Here is a 15,684-nt window from a genome sequence, read left to right as displayed (position 1 = left end):
GGGGGCTCCCCCGCGGTCCGCCTCCTCCTCCAGGAAGTGACGGAAGGGGAGGGGGCGGGGTTTGGAGGGGTGGGGGAGGGCGGGGCGGAGGGGTGGGGACTGGGCGAGGCGGGAAGGGAGGGGACGGGGGAATCTGTGGGTGGGGGTAGGGTTGCTAGGCAACGTGCGTGGCGGTTGAGAGCGGAAAAAGACGTTGCCGGCCAACGGAATGCTGGGTTGCCAAGGAGGGTTGCCAATCCCCAGGTGGGGGCAGGGGATCCCCCGGTTTGGAGGCCCTCCTCCCGGCTTCAGAGTCATCAGAAAGCAGGGGAGGGAAATGTCTGCTGGGCACTCCATTATTCCGTATGGAGAACAATTCCCATAGGGAATAATGGAGAATTTATCTGGCGCTCTGGGAGGGCTGTTTTTTTGAGGTAGAGGCACCATATTTGCAGCATAGCATCCGGCACCTCTCCTCAAAACACCCTCCAAGTTTCAAAAGGATTGGACTGCGGGGTCCAATTCTATGAGCTCCCAAAGAAGGTGCCCCTATCCTTCATTATTTCCAAGGAGAGAAGGCATTTACAAGGTGTGGGGTCCCTTGAAGTGTGATGGCCAGAACTCCCTTTGGAGTTTAATTATGCTTGTCACACCCTTGCTCCTGGCTCCACACTCAATGTCTCCTGGCTCCACCTCCAAAGTTTCCAAACCAGGGGTGGCCAAACTGTGGCTCAGGAGCCACATGTGGCTCTTTGACACATATTGTGTGGCTCTCGAAGCCCCCACTGCTCTGTCGGCTGGCTTGGAGAAGGCGTTTCTCACTTTAAATCACTTCTTCAAGCCAAGTCAGATGGCTTTGTAGAATGCATTTAAAGTTAAAGCTGCTTTCTTTCCACTTCTCCCTCCCTTCCTTGCAGCTCTCAGACATCTGGCATTCATGTCTTGTGGCTCTCAAACATCTGATGCTTATTATACTTATTATACAAAACCGTATACTTATATACGGCACTTACTTTAAGCGAATTTGGCCACCCCTGTCCCAGACATTCTATACCAGGAGGGAGATGCTGTTTTGGATTGTTTATATGAAAAAAGGCACTTTGCAAATGAGAATGATGATCACGTAGCAGGGTGAACATTTCTAAATTTAGCTAGTTTTTAGCTTGCAAAGGGGGGGGGGGGTTGTTTTTTTTAGGAATGTTCAGTGATGAACATCCCCACCTGGCTTCACAATTCTGTCACCTCTTTCCACTGGATATGAAGTCCAGATGTTGGTGGGGATGGTTTGCAGATTGCAACCCACCTTCCCCTGCAGTACCCAACAGCTGGGCGAGAAAACTTGCTGAGTGTTTTCTATGGAACATTCGCAGGCTATGAGGTCTGGAAGGCCTTTGTCAGCATTCCCTGTGAACAGACTGTGGCCCTGTTAATAAATCTGTTAATAAAAATCTGATTAATTTTTAAAAAATCAAAAAAAGAGAGAGAGAGAGACATCTCTTAGTTCTTCTCTGTCAACTGCCTTCAGAAAGGGCTGCAGGGCTCTTGCGGCCTCACGAAAGGCGCTATCAACAGCCCACACAGACAGCAAGTGAGCGCCTTCACTTGAGTGGGTGAGAAGACAGCCAGGCTGGAGGGGGGCACTTGCCCAGAGGCCTTTAGTGGTACCTTTCCAGGTTGGTGGGAAATTCCTAAGGGATCACTATAGGCCTCTGAGGGCCTTTCCTCCTGGGGAACCACTGTTGCTAATCTCTAGGTGAGGGCTGGAGATCTCTCAGGGTGATGTCAGACAGCTAGTTTGGGGTGGCTTAAAGCTGCCCCAAATCAAGCCGGCCAGAAATAAAGCACCCCGGGGCTTGCAGATGGCGCTGGAAAAAGGGCAGGCCGTGGGCGCTGGAGGAGCATCTGGAACACTCACATGTCGCGTTCGCAGCTCCCCAGGCACTCTTTAGGCGCTTCTGATCCACCCCAATGAAAAGGCACCACTTTTGGTGTGCCTTTTTGAGGCAGGTAGAGCGGCTCAGAGGACGGGGTGAGGACAGGATCGGTACGCCCACCAGATGTTTGCATATGGAGGGGGTTTTTTGGGTCACCTCCTGAGGCATCTCTGGGTCGGCCCCAAATGACGGCCTGTTAGCAGCCTCTGAATCACAACTGCTCTCCAGGTAGATGGCAGAGATCAGCTGCCCTTGAGGTCATGTGGGAGGGGATTGTGATTGCCTTCACTTGGGTGGGTGGGAAGATAGCCAGGATGGTGGTCGCACTCAGCCAGAGGCCTTTAGGTTGCTGGGAAATTCCTAAGGGATCACTATAGGCCTCTGAGGGAAAGGCCTTTCCTCCCGGGGAACCACTGTTGCCAATCTCAAGGTAAGGGCTGGAGATCACTCAGAGATCAGCTCCCCTTGAGGTGGGGGGAGGAGTGAATGCATATCTTCACTGGGGTGGGTGGGAAGACAGCAAGGTTGGGGGGGGGCACTCTCCCAGAGGCCTTTTGTGGTACCTTTTGAAGTTGGTGGGAAATTCCTGGAGTTTCTGTGGTGGAATTTGAGGAGGACTGTAAGCCAAAAATGCCCTCAAAAGAGGTTGGGGAATTGACAGGTGGGCACCATTGGCTTAAAAAGGGATCTAGAATCTATGTATACAGGATTCCACTTCCAGAAATTATTGCTATTTTACCAAGGACACTAATTAAAACAATTATGCTTTTATTACAGAAACTTATAGAACACACACATACAAGATAATAGACTCATATAACACACATACAGTCCTAATAAAAATAGAGAGAAATGCATAGAGGTAACATAAGGATGGACAAATAGGGTGATAATTACCGATTGTAGTCTTCAAGGAAGGCTCCAATGGCGACAAACGAGGACTAGGGGGAAGGGGACCCTCAACTGGCCAAGAATCGGGGATGTATCTAAACAGCAGGAATGGGGTACCACTAAATGCACACCTGTGGGGAGCTGGGTCACAGGTTATAAGGACTACCCTGAGCCCTTTGGGGATGGGAGGTACAGGGGTGGATGACAGGTGGTCAGCTGGTACATGACCTCAGAAAAAGGGGAGGCTCCGCAATGACTATAAGGGCTGGACTTATGCGGTAGCCAATAGCCAGTTTATTGGGGGCACCTGATTGGATGCGCATACCTGGCCAATGAGCAGACTTGGCCCTGGTTACCTGATTGGACTTCCCGGTAACAATGGGCCAAAGAGGGAGGCTCGAGGATGTCCATTAAGGGAAAGACTGGGAGAAATTATTGGGGTGGAGGGGATTAAAACTATCAATACTTATCTAAAAGGTGACAATAGATAGCCAAATTGATACCTAAGGTGACACCCGATTTATACAATAACTGTGGCTCTGAGTGAAGCTGTTCTTCCTCTTCTTTACTCCTCTGCTGGCACCATCCTTTGTCTTGGGTTCTGTTGGACAAAAGCTTAGGCAGTCTGGCAGGATCCACACCTAAGATAAGCTTGATTGCCTTATGCAGAAGTTGAAGCAGCTGTTGGATACGTGAGTCTCTTGCTTTGCTGTATGGAGTCAGGAAAACAAGATGGATTCTGGTGGTGTTAGCCTTTGGTTCATGGAAACAGGCTGGAAACTGTTTGCCTGTACAATTCATGGCAGCATGGCTTCTTCCACTGCAACGGCCGAGATTGTGCATGCAAGGAGCGGCTGGAGGCTCGTCTGTAGTTCTGGCTAACACCCATCCAGAGATGTAGAATGCTGCTGCAAAGCTGAGGCTTATAGTATTCACATAAGCCTTAGAAACTGTGGGCAAAATCCACTTCTTAGAGCAGATGTGTGTGAGTGAAAACTCCAGGCACCCTGGCAACCATACTGGTGATCACGATGTCCATGTGTATGAAAAGTAGGGGGCTTTTTCTTACAGGACATATAAATTAGGGCTTCAAAGTGGGATCTGCCACACACAGGTTCCTGCTGTGGAAGCTGACTGGGTGATTTTGGACCAGGCATAGACTTCCAGCCTAACCTGCCTCTCAGGGTTGTTGTTCAGATCACATGGGGGGAGAGGATGCAAACTGCTTTCCCCCCCCCCCCCCCACTGTAGAAGCTGCAGAGAGGGGGAAGGCAATGGAAAGCTGAAGTCAGAGGGGCAGATAAAGGAAAGGAGATAGGGTTGCCAACTCTAGGTTAGGGGTGGGGCCTGGAGAGGGTGGGGTTTGAGAAGAGATAGAACCTCAGGCAGGTACAATGCCATTTCCTTCTGGGGAGGTACTGGAGATCGCTCAGATTTACAGCTGTTCTCTAGATGGCAGACATTAGCTCCCCTTGAGTGGTGGTGGTGGGGGTCAATGCCTTCATTTGGGTGAGTGGGAAGACAGCAAGGGTGGCAGGCACTCACCCAGAGCCTCCTTCTTGAGCCCGTTGTATTTTTCTTCACAACAGGCCTTAATCCTAGTATGTCAATAAATCTTGAAGGTGCCACCAAGGTCCTGTTTATTGTTGCTGTGACCAGCTAACACATGTTAGGAAGGGCTACAGATGTGGCGAGACCTGGGTGGGTATGGAGACTGTTGGGGAATGAAACCCTCCCCATGACCACAGCGTAGTTAACAATCGGTTAAAACAATTTTTAAAAACACACTATTGGAATCACAGCTATCTCAACCAGTCTCTCCTTATTTATAGCTAGCAGGATTTGTGGTTAGTTTAATAAAAGTTTTATAAGGCTTCTGAATGATGCTTGGGTTTTGACAAGTCTCCAGGCGAAGGATATTCCAAAATTGCCTCTCTCTGCGTGCTCTGGCAGTCTTGCTAGTGTCTTTTCCGTGACTCCACATTATATGCTTAAGGCGTAAAGTTGTGGGTTAATACAGCAGCAGTGTTTATGTGCTTCATTAACCCTCACTTTTGTAGTGCTTTTACACATGGTGGGTGTTGCCTGTTTAATTAATTTTATCTTTCCACTTTTGCCACTGGTTTTAATTTCCTGCTGCTCTATAAATAAAGGAAATCAAAATACAAATTATAAAAATGATTACATCGTATCGAGCGGGTTTTACCTCTGCTGCCCCTTATCGGCTGTCACTCTTTTAACTATTTTAAACTGTACGTCACTTGGGGAACAAAACTGAGATGGCAATAGAGAAGACTGCTGAATGCAGCCGGTTCATAGGTGCAAAGGCCACCTCTACCTGAATTGTCCAGCTTGCCACTTAAGATCCTCTTTCCAAATCCTGCAAGGTGAGGCTGTGTCTTAATGTTATGAGGAGCCTCTTCACATACAGAAGGTCCCGGGTTCAATCCCCAGCAACTCCGGTTTAGATAATAGGTAAAGTGGAAGATCTCTACCTGAGACTCTGGAGAGCTGTTGCTAATATGAATAGGCAATACTGACCCTGATGGGTAAGGGTAAAGGTAGTCCCCTGTGCAAGCACCAGTCGTTTCCGACTCAGGGGTGACGTCGCAGCACAATGTTTTCACGGCAGACTTTTTATGGAGTGGTTTGCCATTGCCTTCCCCAGTCATCTACACTTTCCCCCAAGCAAGCTAGGTATTCATTTTACCAACCTCGGAAGGATGGAAGGCTGAGTCCACCTTGAGCCAGCTATCTGAACCCAGCTTCCACCGGGATCAAACTCAGGTTGTGAGCAGAGCTTTGGACTGCAGCACTGCAGCTTTACCACTCTGCGCCATGGAGCTGGTTTGATTCTGTATATGGTAGGTTCATACAGATCTGTGCCCCTACCTGTAGAAATGAAGAGGGTGGTGATGAGAGACTGCTTTTTCTGTAGTGGCAGCTTGCCCTACCCCTTGAAGGTTTACCTGGTGCCTACTCCACTTGTTTCAACACCAGGCTGATGAGGAAGCATCTGTTAAGAAGAAAAAGTGGCAAGATGACTGAGCACACCCTGAGGTCTTGCTGCATTGCAAATAACATTCACTCTTTAAAAAAAAATCTTCTCAAGAATCAAAATATATGAGTATGATCCAGTCAGCGTTAATCTTTCAGAATCCCATTGCGTAAGTGCTATCCAACCAACTTACAGCAACCCCAGCATAGAATCATAGAGTTGGAAGGGTCACCTAGTCCACCCCCCCTGCACAATGCAGGAAACTCACAAACACTTCCCCTGAAATTCACAGGAACTTCATTGCTGTCAGATGGCCATCTAGCCTCTGTTTAAAAACCTCCAAGGAAGGAGAGCAAGGGGCTTTCAAGGCAAGTAAGAAACAGAGGTGGGGTGGCTGGCCCAGAGACTTCCCTGGTGGCTTCCCATTCGAGTACCACCCCTGCTCAGCTTTTGAGAAGTGATGCGATTGGGTTATACCACACCCTCTTTCCTCCCACCCACCCAAGTATCAACCCTGTTTAGTTTCCAAGGTCTGATGAGATCAGGCACCTCCCCCCCCACCACTCCACCCCGGCCCCGTTGATTTAACTGGGAGAATATTATGTGTGAAATACTGTTTTCTCATTTAAAGCAGTCTGTGGTTAATGTCTCAACTGATAGGTGTTTCCGGTAAACTCTGTCAGCAGAAATTACTGGGGCATAAGTGACCAGGTGGAAATAAAGCTGAGAGAATGGCACTAAGTTGGTCTGGAATTCTGTCAAATGTACATTTAGGGCAGCATCAAATCCCAAGGACGCTGTGATGGAGGACACAATTTGACCAATCAGGTGATTGACGTCAGTATACAATAGTACACAATAGCCTTTGGCTACCCAGCTCCCTAGTGTAGATTACATATAGGGCCCCATTGTACATTAAAATGGCCAAGCTGGAATTTTCAGTGGTGCCATGTGGTGCTGTAGGGTTCAGCTACACAATTTGAGATATTAGCAGACAGGAAATATAGACAGCTGTAGCTTGGATATTTTGCCCCAGTAAGCGGACAGCTGCTCCATCAGCCTTGTTGCGAATCCTGATCCTGTCTCCTCACCAAAGCCATGCAAAACCAGGAATCCCTGATGACCAGTGCACTGGTCAGCCTCCTTCCTTAACCTATCTTAAACTAGGTCACTTATATTTTCTGTCCTGTTTCCTTGGGCATAGTTACTAGCAGGTCTTTTTTTTTTTAATCAGGAATGCACAGAAATGCAGTTCCAGCTGGGTTGGTGCCAGAGGGTGTGGCCTAATATGCAAATGAGGTCCTGCTGAGCTTTTTTTCTACAAAAAAGCCCTATGTAAAACAATGGTGGTGTCAGGGTGTGTGGCCTAATATGCAAACGAGTTCCTGCTGGGCTTTTTCTACAAAGAAAGCCCTGGTTACTAGCATCTTCCATACCGCTAATGAGCTGGTCATTATGGAACAGTTTTGGGTGGGTTCCAGTGTAGATTTAATCTATGATGATACATTTTAGGTCAACAAAGAATGACTGGGGGACATTCTGTCCCCCCACCATCTCCATGAATATTGATTGTAAGCAATGTTCCCTCTAAGCCGCAGAATCTTGTGAGAAAAAATTCTACTGCATTAAAGTTGTGAGTTACTGGCATTAAAGTTGTGAGCTAACTGCATAAATTAGTGTGCTCTGGGGTCATCCTTCCTAAGACAAAAATGTGTGAGCTGGAAGTGAAACATCTGTGAGCTAGCTCATGCTAACTCAGCTCAGAAGGAGCACTGTAAGTTGTTATTAATGCCAGACTCTAGCTAATTTGCCCATCTGGCTGAATCGCATGCTCAGGACAGGTTACTTCCCAGCAAGCATTGCTGAGCTGGACCCCATCCTGGCCCATGTGGTCAGAGATAAACTCAGACATGATAAGTCAATGATAAGAAACAACTCGTTGATCCTGAACTCAAGCTCCTTCATCTCTCCCAACCCGCCTAGGGCATCTTAAATGCATCTGAATCAGCCCTGACCAGGGTCATCCAGAACAAAACACAACTAGCAAATAGTGCCATGTCAGTCTGAATGCTGGTATATAAAGGACCGATTATTTCCTTTGATCAAGTGATACAAAACTAGACCTTCAAACTGTCCGCTATAGCAGCATTTTTAGATAAGGCAGGCATTAAGAACATTGTGTTGACCCTCGAGGACCCTTAAGACTAGAGAGCTTTTTGCCTTTGAAGATGTGCTGGCAAAGAACAGAAGGAAGGTTTTAGTAGCAATTATCGCTCCAGCAGTATGAAAATGTACTTTTAAAAAAAACGGCCATAGACTAGAGCACAGTGATTTCAGGTCATAAGCGGGCCTCATCCTAGAATAATTGTTTAGGTCCTCTGTTAGCTGCAACATTGAAAGAGAGCTGAATGGTATTTAAAGCCAAACTTGGAACATTTGAACTCAGAACAATCTTCGTTGTTGGATGTAGGGTCGCGAGGTCTTTCCCAGCAACCAGCAGGGGATGGGAGGGCGTTGCCCAATCCAAGTTGAGAAACTCCTGGAGATATGAGGATGGAGCTGGGAAAGACAGGGACCTCAGTGGAGTACAATGCCATAGAAGCCACCCCCCCAAAGCAGCCATTCTCTCCAGGGGAACTAATGTCAGGTCCCACATGGAGGCTGGCAACCCTAGCTGGATGTATGCCAGTAAAGTGCTAAGCAGAGCTACACCCTTCTGAACATCATTATAGGGATGCCAACCTCCATGTGGGACCTGAGGATCCCCTGAAATTACAGCTCCTCTCCAGACTATAGACATCAGCTCTCCTGGAGAAAATGAATGCTTTGGTGAATGGAATCTATGGTGTTATACCCCACTGAGGTGCCTGTACTCCCCAGGCTATATCCTCAAATCTCCAGGAGTATCCCAGCCTAGAGCTGGCAACCCAACCCCATCCACCAGTGGGGCAATCCTAAACTGGGTCAGGGCTGGCCTTGCCACTAGGCAAACTAGGTGATTACCTAGGGCACTGTCCTTCTGGGGGCATCAAATTGGGTGCCCGCTGTGTGATTCAGTGATGTTATCAGTTACGGGGAGGGATCAGAAGTTAGCCTTGCCTAGGATCCCAGACAGTTTAGGGCCAGCCCTGAGTGGGGTATCTGCTTAAGACTGCGTTGTGGGTCATGTAAGAAGGATTTACTGCAAACATTGTGCATTTGTTATAATGTGAAGATGTTTTGGAGGCTGGCATGAAACTATGGAACATAAGAGAAGCCATGTTGGATCAGGCCAGTGGCCCATCCAGTCCAACACTCTGTGTCACATAAGAACATAAGAGAAGCCATGCTGGATCAGGCCAATGGCCCATCCAGTCCAATACTCTGTGTCACATAAGAACATAAGAGAAGCCATGCTGGATCAGGCCAGTGGCCCATCCAGTCCAACACTCTGTGTCACATAAGAACATAAGAGAAGCCATGCTGGATCAGGCCAATGGCCCATCCAGTCCAATACTCTGTGTCACATAAGAACATAAGAGAAGCCATGCTGGATCAGGCCAGTGGCCCATCCAGTCCAACACTCTGTGTCACATAAGAACATAAGAGAAGCCATGCTGGATCAGGCCAGTGGCCCATCCAGTCCAACACTCTGTGTCACATAAGAACAGAAGAGAAGCCATGTTGGATCAGGCCAATGGCCCATCCAGTCCAATACTCTGTGTCACATAAGAACATAAGAGAAGCCATGCTGGATCAGGCCAGTGGCCCATCCAGTCCAACACTCTGTGTCACATAAGAACATAAGAGAAGCCATGCTGGATCAGGCCAATGGCCCATCCAGTCCAACACTCTGTGTCACACAGTGGCCAAAAACCCAGGTGCCATCAGGAGGTCCACCAGTGGGACTAGAATTCCAGAAGCCCTCCTACTGTTTCCCCTCAAGCATCAAGAATGCAGAGCATCACTGCCCCAAACAGAGTGTTCCATCTATAAGAGCGTAAGAGAAGCTAATATCCAGTCCAACACTCTATGTCACACAGGGGCCAAAAAACCCAGGTGCCATCAGGAGGTCCACCAGTGGGGCCAGGACCGTAGAAGCCCTCACACTGTTTCCCTCCCTTCCCAAGCACCAAGTAGAAGAATAACAAATGTAATAATCTCAGCAGAGTCTTATACATTTTATTTTTCTGGATAAAGAGATATGGAATTAATCTTCCAACAGCATCTACAATCATCTTTTATGAGAAGAAGATCCTTCCACCTTTAAAACAGTGGTTAAAGGATATGGAGCCTTGCTGTTTCAATGAAACTGACTTCCTATTTGAGGGTTTGGGAGGGTGAAACAATTGCAAACGGTCTTTTACAATGTTCTTTTACAATACTAGTCCTTATTTACATTTTGGAATGGCATTTTTATGATCACGTAAGATTCTTCTACTTTATTTTCTCTGTTAAAAGAAGCCCAATAAAAGTGCTATGAAACTTGGACCTGGACTATTTCTTCCGACCAAGCAGCATTTAAAGTTACAGGGAGAAGGCTCCTTACCTTTCCCCCTATTGGGTGAAAAAGCTGCTGGGTGTAGACAGTTTTAAGAAGCAAAGGAGAAGGATTCCAGAACTAAGAAATCCCTTCCCACAGAGACAGTGTGGCGTAGTGGGGTAGAGCTGGGAGAATCATTTTCCAATCCTCACTCTGTCAGGTAAGTTTGCTGAGTGACCTTGGGCCAGCACACATTCTAAACCTAATCTAACGTACCTCAGAGAGTTGTTGTGAAGACATGATAGAGGTTTACCAGATTATGCATGAGATGGAGAAAATAGAGAAAGAAGTACTTTTCTCCCTTTCTCACAATACAAGAACTTGTGGGCATTCAATGAAATTGCTGAGCAGTCGGGTTAGAACAGATAAAAGGAAGTACTTCTTCACCCAAAGGGTGATTAACATGTGGAAGTCACTGCCACAGGAGATGGTGGTGGCTACAAGCATAGCCAGCTTCAAGAGGGGATTGGCTACATATTTGGAGCAGAGGTCCATCAGTGGCTATTAGCCACAGCATATTGTCGGAACTCTCTAGGGCAGTGATGCTCTGTATTCTTGGTGCCTGGGGGGGAGGGGGGGCAAAGTGGAAGGGCTTCTAGCCCCACTTGTGAACCCCTGATGGCAGTTGGGTTTTTGTTTTGTTTTTTGCCACTGTGTGACACAGAGCGTTGGACTGGATGAGCCATTGGCTTGATCCAACATGGCTTCTCTTATGTTCTTATACAGTGAAGAAGAAGAAGAAGATATTGGATTTATATCCTGCCCTCCACTCCGAAGAGTCTCAGAGCGGCTCACAATCTCCTTTACCTTCCTCCCCCACAACAGACACCCTGTGAGGTGGGTGGGACTGGAGAGGGCTCTCACAGCAGCTGCCCTTTCAAGGACAACCTCTGCCAGAGCTATGGCTGACCCAAGGCCATGCCAGCAGGTGCAAGTGGAGGAGTGGGGAATCAAACCCGGTTCTCCCAGATAAGAGCCCGCACACTTAACCACTACACCAAACTGGCTCTCCCAGTGGAGGAGAGGAGAAATATGTAAACTGCTTTGTGTTCCCATTGGAGAGAAAGGCAGTGTGTGTGTGCATATACATACACTGCCTTTCTCTCCAATGGGAACCCAATCCTAAAATATTACTATTATGGATTTATTAGGCTGCCCTTCCCTGCAAGCAGGGCTCAGGGCGGCTTACAGCGAAAATAAGTATAATAAACAGTTTCCTGGCAGTTGATGATGTGAAAGACCTCTGCCTGAGACCCTGGAGAGCCGAGCTGCTGCCATTCTAAGTAGGCAATACTGACTTTGATGGACTACAATAGCTTTGTATGCTTTTGAGTAGCATGGCTATTGGCAATTATCTGTATTTACTAAGGTTGACATTGGCCTAGAGAGAGAAAAAAGTCCCATCTCTTTAACAGAGGCTTGATGGGATGCTATTTACCGGGTGAATATTATTCTTGAAAAGCTTCACCTGCCCATTTCTAAATATTAAGCCTCTGTTAAAGGGGCCGGACATTTTGTCCTCCAAGCTCTTTGGTAACCTTGATATTTACTGGGGAGCAAGGCTGCCTTGAATGGAATGAGATTTATTTTTATTTTATTTAGTTCCATTTATATTTCGCCCTCCCCATCGAAGCGGGCTCAGGGCGGCTTACATATTCATGCATATGCATGGGTATAACATAATAAATAGGATAAAAATCATAAAACAATCTAACAACCATAAGACATAAGCATTTACATTTCTACATTTCGGTGCTATGATCTTACGATCAGATTTATGTTTTCTGTAAGCCAGTCTTAGATGGTCCTTTCCGCTGCTGCTATTCACCTCTGAGTAAACATGTAGGATCAACTGTCTGCAACTGATCTATAAGGACTCTTCCTAAGTAAGTCCCATTGAGCCCTGTGGGACTTCTTTCAGAGTGAACAAGTCTAGCAGTAACTTGATTATATCATGAATTTTCTTGCGACATGCATGCTTTCCTATAGTTGCGACCGCATATCATGTTCATCTATTGGTCAGCTCTGATTGCATAAGGGTTTTCTTTTATCTTTGACAGTTAATGAAAAGAGTTACTGAAACATTAAGATTTATTGCCTTTCAAGAGAGTTTAAGAGTTAGCTTCGGCCTCCTAATCTGCTTGAAAAGATAATGAGCAGGTATCAGATGTATTTTTGGATGCACCTGCTTGATTATCTCATGAACAGTTAAGAACCAATCATTATGTAGACGATGATCACATGTTTAAGTTAGAAAAGATTTCGGGTAACTTCTGCTTAGCTTGCTGGTAATAATTCAGAGAACAGAACTCACAATGAATTCATTTGTACCATAAGAAATAAAGAAATAAACTTTTCACAGCCAGATCCTGGACAAATCTGGGGCTTAATGGTTTCACAGAGGAATTCTTGGAGAGTTAATTAGTACAGATTCTCTATTTGGATGTGAGAACATATAATCTCATCCCATAGAGCTGCCCTGTTACTCCCTACTAAATTACTTATGAGCACAGTCTAAAGTTCAAATTCATTGTTGCTGGATTGAATCCAGTATATTGTAGTCAGTGTTCCCTCTAAGCTGAGTTAGTGTGAGGTAGCTCACAAATTTTTAGCCTCCGGCTCACACATTTTTGCCATCTCAGGAAAAATGGCGCCAGATAAATCTAATTTATGCAGTAGCTCACAACTTTAATGCCAGTAGCTCACAAAGGAGAATTTTTGCTCACAAGACTCCACCGCTTAGAGGGAACTTTGATTGTAGTACAGGACCACCAATTTCTGAACATTTGTGCAGATATTTTTCCTAGTCTGCCCAGGCCTCATTTTGGGTAGGAGCTCACAGGAGCGAAGCTCCAGAACCTTTAAGTTTTACACTGAGCCTATCATATTGTGCTCAAGAGTTACTGGAAAAGACAGTCATGCTGGGAAAAGTTGAAGGGAGCAAGAAAAGTGAAGGACCCGACATGAGCTGCATTGACTCAGTAAGACACTTTTGGAGGTAATTAATTCATAGAGTTGACATAAATTGAATGCAACTTGACAGCGTTACACACACACACAGGGTTTGCAAGGCAAGAGATGAACAGAATTGGTTGGCCATTGCCTGACTCCCGCCCTCCACTCTGAAGAGTCTCAGAGCAGCTTACAATCTCCTTTACCTTCCTCCCCCACAACAGACACCCTGTGAGGTGGGTGGGGCTGGAGAGGGCTCTCACAGCAGCTGCCCTTTCAAGGACAACCTCTGCCAGAGCTATGGCTGACCCAAGGCCATGCCAGCAGGTGCAAGTGGAGGAGTGGGGAATCAAACCCGGTTCTCCCAGATAAGAGTCCGCACACTTAAGCACTACACCAAACTGACTCTCCCTGACCCACCCTGCTTAGCTTCTGAGAACTGAGCAGATCAGGCTAGCCTGGAGCTGTAATTCCAAGGAATCTCCAGGTCCTAGCTGGAGGCTGGCATCCCTGGATGGTACATTAAAAAAAATGAGCCACAAATTTAAAAAGGTATATGGGAGCTGAAGAATGAAGCAATTTTCACAATATGTTTCCTTTGCTGATTGCAACAGAGCAAACATCCTTACTCATACGCTACGGATTGAAAACAGGCCAATGGTTGCAACATTTGAATCATAAAAACAGTTGGATGTTGAAAAATCTATAAATAAAATGTACACAGTTCCAACAATGCCGAGAGAGGATATGGAATTTCCTTCCTTCATTGTTTCCATGACAAAGTTGGCCAGGCACCTGTGTGAAGGCTCTTGGCACGGACACCTTGCTTCAGGTGTGTGTATGGGTGGGGAGATTATTTATTAATTTGTGAAAATATTTCCCCCCGGCTTTTCCTCTTGGCTCAAGGCAGCTATTAGATGATTCATTAGGAACCAGCCCATTTTGTGATTCTAAATCAGGCCTTAATATGAGTTAGGCTCTTTATGCCAGCTCCTCTGTAGTCTGGAGATCAATTGTAATTCTACAGGTCTCCTATCCCCATCTGGAGCAATAGCAGTCCTACTATATGGCCGAGGACCTGCCTACCTGAGGGACCGTCTCTCCCCATATGAGCCCCAAAGAGCACTGAGGTCAGCAGGGAAGAACATGCTGACTATCCCTGGGCCAAGTGAGGCAAAATTACAGAGCACCCGGGCACGGGCTTTCTCTGTTACAGCCCCGTGTCTCTGGAATCAGCTCCCAGAGGAGGTGCGGGCCCTGCGGAATCTGGACCAATTCCGCAGGGCCTGTAAGACCATTCTTTTCAAGCAGGCCTTTGTAGACCGCTGACAAGATGGCTGTTCAACCCACCAAACGATTTATCTAGTGATCTCTGCCATTATATAAATGCACAGAATAACATCAGGAACATCACCGCCGCCGTTAAATTAAACTATGGAATGGCTTAGACAACCGGAACTGGTTTTAGATATTGTTGTTTTAAATTATTGTATAATTTAAATGCTGTTTTAAACTTATTATATATTGTATAATTTTATTGAACTTGTTGTTAGCCGCCCTGAGCCTGCCTAGGCGGGGAGGGCAGGATACAAATAAAATTTATTATTATTATTATTATTATTATTATTATTACTCAAGTGTATTATGTGTCTTATGTCACAGACTGCAGTGCTCACCCGTTATGGATAGCTGATTGTATGGTGTGCTGGTGTGATGATTTCACTTCTTGTGTGATGCCAGCAACATGGCCGGGGCCTTCCACTTTCTCCTGGTATATCCCACCCCCCATCCCCACCAGTACCAGGAGGGATCTGGCAACCCTAGTGAGAATGCACATGAGCAACCTATTTGAGACATATTTTAAGAGAGATTTTGAGTGCTCAGGTTTTTTGGTTTGTTTTAAACCTGTTTTTTGGAGCGTGAAAGGATTCTGCTTACGACTGACCATGAAATATTGATTCAAGCTGTCGAGTGTTTTATCACTTTTTTAAACATAGGGCTGCCAGCTCGGGGTTGGAAAACACCTGGAGATTTTGGGGGAGGTGGAGCCTGGGAAGGTGGGGTTTGGGGAGTGGAGGGGCCTCAGCAGGGTCCAAAACTAAAAAGTCCACTTTCCAAAGTGACCATTTTCTCCAGGGGAACGGAGATCCGTTGTAATCCCAGGAGATCTGGCTACCCTATGAGATATGGGAAGGTTTAAAACATTTTATTTCATACAAATTCTTCCCCATAAGCAAGCAGATAATGCTACAGTGAAATCCACGTAACTGCTTTCAGGTTTGGGACATTCTTATTTTACAACAAACAGCATTCTTACAGAACGTTCTAGCAGCACTTAAGGAGGTAAATCTGGTTCTTGACTACTCTAGTTTAGATTGCAGGATTGCCAGGTCTGTGTTAGAAAATAT

At 46.4% G+C, this 15,684-nt stretch overlaps 1 pseudogene; it reads right to left on the bottom strand.

Moving 5' to 3' along the window:
* Window positions 1-6,423: 6,423 nt before the first annotated feature.
* On the bottom strand, window positions 6,424-15,065 carry LOC132574354 (tubulin alpha-1 chain-like; annotated as a pseudogene).
* Between the last annotated feature and the right edge of the window lie 619 nt (window positions 15,066-15,684).

The sequence above is a fragment of the Heteronotia binoei genome, chromosome 6 (genome assembly GCF_032191835.1).
Source record: "Heteronotia binoei isolate CCM8104 ecotype False Entrance Well chromosome 6, APGP_CSIRO_Hbin_v1, whole genome shotgun sequence".
NCBI classification, from domain to species: domain Eukaryota; kingdom Metazoa; phylum Chordata; class Lepidosauria; order Squamata; family Gekkonidae; genus Heteronotia; species Heteronotia binoei.
The sequence above is the reverse complement of the archived record's forward strand: the minus strand, read 5'-3'. Positions and strand labels throughout refer to the sequence as shown.